The sequence below is a fragment of the Hippoglossus stenolepis genome, chromosome 5 (assembly GCF_022539355.2).
Source record: "Hippoglossus stenolepis isolate QCI-W04-F060 chromosome 5, HSTE1.2, whole genome shotgun sequence".
NCBI lineage: Eukaryota > Metazoa > Chordata > Actinopteri > Pleuronectiformes > Pleuronectidae > Hippoglossus > Hippoglossus stenolepis.
The window spans coordinates 22122776-22128886 of record NC_061487.1 but is presented as its reverse complement, the minus strand read 5'-3'; positions in this window follow the sequence as shown (position 1 = coordinate 22128886).

The window sequence follows — 6111 nt, the reverse complement described above, 5'->3', positions numbered from 1 at the left end:
TCAGGGAACAATTGGCTGATAATGCAAAAAGGAGGATTTCCTGCAGGGTTTTTCTCATGTTTATTCGCACACGCGTCTGCTAATGACCATTTGCATCTCTGTTAGTGGCTCTTAGTTGTTTTCAGCAAACAGAAGCATTACGCACCTGAATCCACAAGTCTCAAGACAGAGGATGTTGATTGAAAACAACAGGATTTAATGTGACTGTTAAGTGAATGAATGGTTTGAGATTTGGGGGAATTAATGATAATATTAAGAATAACTTTATTTGTATAGCACTCATTTAAACTAGGTTACAAAGTGCTTCACAAAATACATGGCAATAAAAACAAATGAATACAAAATAAAAGGTAATGGACATATTCACAAACAATAGATGAGCCCACAGTTCAATAAGATTAGATTTGCACTGTTTCAATCATGGTGAAATACCCTTTTGGTAAATATCTGTGATGTCACGCACCACAAGAAACTTTAAGGCATCACCAGAGCCAGTTTTTCTGTGAGCGTGGAACATTAACGCCAGCATAACTAAATTCACATTAGGCTGTCAAACAAAGATCCTCCTGGTTCTTCTGCAGAATGTTAGCGAGCTATGGGAAATACCGTCCTCCCTGTAAGAAAAACTAAATAATATTTGTATACTTTCATTGAATCAATACTGAAATAAAATGTTGGCTTTTTGTCTAGAAGCAGGTGCAAATAATTGTTTTATCCGTAGCTCTGTTCATTCCACTTCATTGAGGACTGCCTCGCTATTGCCCCCCCAAGGTGATTTGTATTTTAGTGCAGCAGCATTAAAAGGAAGTGGACAAGTTCTCAGAAAAAGGGCTCTGGTGCTATCAAACATTTCATCAAAGTCTCAGCATGAAAGAAATTAAGGTTTCAGTGTGTGAGATTTAGTGACATCTAGTGGTGAAGTTGCATGTTGCAGTTGAACACCCCTCACCTCACCCTCCCCTTCCAAACATGAAAGAGAACCTTTGCAAACCTTCAGTTGTCATAAAACTCAAAAGGTGTTTAGTTTGTCCAGTCTGAGCTACTGTAAAAAACATGGCAGCCTCCGTAGAGAGGAACCGCTCCCGGTGTACAGATAAAGTATTTAAATATAAAGGACTCATTCTAGGGTAAAGAAAACAACAATTTGTACAATTTAGATGAAACACACTAATGAAAACATCACTAGGATTATTTAATATTCAATTTCTAACAATAGATCCCTTTCACCTAAATCTTACACACTGGACATTTAAGCAAAATTCCCCCCAAAAAATCTCATACTATTCTGTTAAAATATGATCGTATCTTTTGTGGGACATGAATTTTGAAATGGACAATCCAACAATCCAAATGATCTTGTCACTACTTCTAATAGGACGGTCTCTACGAGGGTAATCTAAGTTTTACGAGTCCACCGTCTGCCACATTCAGCCTTGACAGGGAGAGTTAAGAGACCACCAGCATGTAGTGTATTCTAACCACATCATCACTGGTCTGTCATGGAGGCACTACAGGGGAACTGGGGTCACCCCGCAGCATTCCTGGTAAACATCCTGTCAATGTATTACCCCGCACATCTGCCGCACACACCTTGCTCTCTCATCCCCTCTCTGTGTGTTTTCTCACAGGAGAACATCCACTCCACTCCACCAGGCAGGCCTGTCTGTGAAACATGGCCCAGTTCATCCAAAAAGCTGCGTAGTCCAAACGCTGGAGAGGAGAAACGAGTCTTTATATAATCCAGAAAGATTATTTTTATCACTCGTGGCTCTGTTAACCGCAACGTTTCCTCTGCTCCCACTCCCTCTGGGTCACGTCAGTTAAGTTTGCTTACAAAGCAATAACATGATGTGTTGTACCGTGTAATAATATCCTTTACATTTCTTATACATAGATTTAAAAAAGAGAAAAATTACTTATTCTGTGGGTATTTATAGAGCATCCTGCTATATAAGAGCAGGACGTATAAACAAGAGCAGAGTCATACACACGGTCGCTGTAGGAACAAAAAGAAACACAAAGACAACACAATTGTGGCTTTTTATTAATTTGCGGCGACCACGTTTGGTTTGGTGTCTCCTGCCCATGTGGACAGATACGAGGCCCGCAGCCCTGTGCTCTCACCACAGCGCTCACTGGCATCCCGAAGAAAAACAGCTATAAAACAGAAAATATCCCCAAGACAGATGCGGACATTCCTCACCGCCACCATCAACCAACCCCCTTAGGAAAAAAAAAAAAGAAGAGTGTGTTCTGTTCCCTGCCACACCGCGGATACATGTGCGTCTGCGAGAGTTTCCTTAATTCAGCGAGGATTGTTTTTTTTAGTAAGGGGGGAAAAAATGCTACAGTTTCTGTTTCGCCTCAGTCTTCCGAGTAAGTCCGTACAACTGAAAGCAATCATCGGCCCTAAACACATCAAGCTGCAGCGGCTCAGGAGGTTCTGCAGGCTTATATAACCGTCTTTGAGGGCTTTGACTTCTGGGCACATTTTCATCCACCATTGTGCGATAATGCTTGTTTATTTTCCTGACTTCAGGCCGGCTCTGTGTTTCATCTCACTCATATGAGAGACAGCAGGAAAACAATTTATCATTTCATTAGCAAGGGGGGGGGGGAACACACAATGGAGTCAACCTGGCATCTACTCAGCGTGGTGCCGATTCGTAATTTGAAAGCTGTGCGACATTAACGCTCAGTTATATAAGCACATGAGGTGGGAACTTTAAAAGGAAAATGTTTATTTTGCTAATCTTGCCATATTCCCTGGCCCAGTTCCCTTCCTGCAGCCTTCGGCACGGCATTTCACGTTCCCTCTGACCTTGGCCACAGCAGCAGCTCCTCTCCACGCAAAACAAGAGAAGCACAGGGCCCGTGATATACTGTGCCCTCTCACCCCAGAGCCGGGCCCTGCCCATGACTCAGCTGGAGGCCTCGTCTTGCCTGGTTTATCGGCCTCGTAGTGAAGGATAACGTTCGGGAAGCTGCGACCCCGCAGTGAAGTCACCGCTGAGGTCATGTGCCCACTTGACCATGAAATCAATCAGGGAATCCGCCTCTGGTTTCCCTTACATGATAAGATCAACTTTATTGATCCCACGCAGGGAAATTGAGAAACAGATCACAGTGATTATGCGAACGGACAACAAAGAAGTGGATTACGCAACATGTTTCAAGAAATTCTTGTGGTTGTTTTGATATATCATTGTTTTTTTCCACCATGAAAGCTTGTCACCACTGGAATCTGGCTTCACAGAATGAATTCAAGCTGCTTTTCTCTGTCTGTGAGGAAACTACAAACTTTTAACAGCCACCTTTGAAGCCTGCGGGGGTCAGGGTTTGATACGTCGTGTTTGTGGCCCTGTCTCTGCTTTCCTGCCGACAAACACCAGCATGGTTTCTCTGATGTCGGGAATCACAAGTGTATATGTAAGTGTTTGTGTTATCAGGGCTGTGGTGAAGCATTAAAGCTTTTATTTGCTTCTGCGTCTTATCAGCATTTTATGGATGAGGCTTAATTTGAGAGCTTTGAAGGGGTAAAAAACAGCAACGATTAAACTCCACTTTCATCTGCGCTTCATGTTTTAGCTAATTTACAGCAAATTGTGTACAACCAAGAACTGCTGCTACTGCTGCTGCTCTTTGCACAACATATTAGTCCTAAAGAGGAAGTGCACTATTGCTACAGGTTCGTAAGGTACAACGAGCAGTGTGAGTTCACTGGATTGTGTGTTTGTGTTCACCAAAGCTCAGACAGTCCGACTGCTGGGAAGGAGCCGTGTGTGTTCACAAGCCTGACGACCTGTGGACAGATGCCGTTGGACTTGTTGTCCTACACTTCACACTCCTGTAGCTTCTGTCTGATTTTCCTGCAGTGTTTATCATTCCATGCTAATAAGATGCATTGATTGATTTGTGGACTCAACCCAACTTTATTCATGGAGGATGTTGGCAGGCAAGACTCGGATCGAACAAATAAGTAATTCCGCCTCATCTGCATGTTTTAAAATCATTTTAAAATCTATATTTACACCGTTACCCCCTGCAAAAACATCATGGAAATCAACTTTAAGAAACTTAAACCTTGCTTACAATAGATAATCTTTCACTTTGTCTTATGTTTTGTCATCTTTGTATACTTGGCAGTGCTGTTACTGTTTGTGGTGGACGTTGGGTGTTTATGCGGAGGTGGGAATCTGCTTTTCACAATCTGACGGCTGTCAAATTAAAACATTGATTTATTCATATACAATTAACGGTTTTATGTAGTGTAAATATATTTATAAGCATCTATCTGTCAATATGTTGTTTCTTTTCAGAGGAAAAAAATATCATGTCCAAGATGCCAAAGCTCCCCAGCAGCAAGGGAGTAACACAGAAAACATTGGGCTCCTTTTATTCTTCAGTTTAGGAGCAAACTCATTTGTCTGGGTTCAGCAGCTGGCTCCCATCGCTGCTGTGGGTCAGAGCGGGTTCGAGGGCTCTTCAGAAGCGTAAAGCCTCTAAATGTGACACACTACAACCCCGTACGTCAACACGGCACAGATGGACGGAGAGTCGTCCCGGGAGAGGGATCACAATCTGTGGCATGCACTCTTTGCGTCGCAGATTTCACAGCGCTCTTCAAACAGAGGGTGGACGGCTTCTGAGATAATGTAAACTAAACGGCTCCCTCTGACTGAGATAGGCTCTCTCCCCTGAGCCCCGAGCATCTCTCTCCTCGTCTACCCTTCCTTTACTTTCATCCACCCCTCTTTGCCCTCCTGTCTTCCACTTGTAATCTGACATCTTCACGCTTTTCTCTTTGTATCTCAGCGTTATTATTACTTCCTAAACCTCCCAGTATGCTTCCGTTTTACTTTTTTCCCCCACCCAGCTCCTGGTGCCCCCTCGCTGGGCTCACCAGCTCTATGTGAGCCTGTGGAATTTCCTCCAGAGTTTAGAGTTTGATCCTATACTCTCCTCCTGAAGGGTTTCCACAGACACGTGTACCTCTGTATACGTCTCACACAGATCAGGACAGAGATAGAGGCTCAGGCACGTGGAAAGACAGAAAAATAAGGTCGGAGGGACGAAGGGTGAGACAGAAATGAAGATGGAGAACCACCCCTGCTCCAGTATGTTGGGCCACGTGACTCACTTTACTGGGAATTCTGCTTGAAAAACAAACACTGGAAGAGACACACAAACAAATACTGTAGCAGGAAAGCTATAAACGCAAACAACCATTCACTGAAGCAGACAAATGGAAAACTGGAAAAAGAATTGCTGATCATGGGAAATAATTGAGAATCATTTCCTCTCTTTTGAAAGTGGAAAACATTTTTTCTTTTTAAGAGACTTGTTGAACAGCAGTGTGTGCATGCCCCCCAAAGTAAAACTGAATCCACATTTGGTGCACAGACCTTTTACGCAACCCTTTTTCTTTCTGTTTAGTTGCATGTGCTAAAAAAAAAGTTCCCTGCTCTCATCCAGAATACATCATTTTAGGGAACATCCGTGACACATGTTGAATGAGGAAACACAGGCCTCCAGCAGCAGCAGCAGCAACACGGATCCAAACAGACATCTGAAACCAAGCAAACACTCATATGGTGAACATCGTGTACACAGAAACACGGTGTAGAAATATAAATCTGTGTAAAAGCCTGCACACAGACAAAAGAAGGATGTTTAGCAAGTTGACAGATTTTCACTTTGCCTCTATGTAAAACTCCCCCTGTTTGTTTGGTCTCCAGCGAGGACATGACGGCACAGATTACTCAGGGAATAAATGATCCTCTGTTGCCTGCGTAATGACCTTGGATTGGAAATAAAGAGCTGGTTTTGCTCCTGCAGTGATCGTGTTGTCTCTGATTTGTCCAATCATTAGCCATCAGAGTTTCCTTTCTTCTGTGAGACAAACGAGACAAATTGCAATGTTCTATCACCGTGAACCGCAATCAATCTTTCATGCACGGGAACCAAAATGAGCTGTGAGGAGTGTGCGAGATGAAGAATGTCAGTGCAGATGCTGTTGATCCTCTCACCATGGTGAGATTCACGGTGATGAGCCTCCCTCAGACGCATGAAATAAACACCGCTATAGCAGACATTCCACTTAAAGAAAAG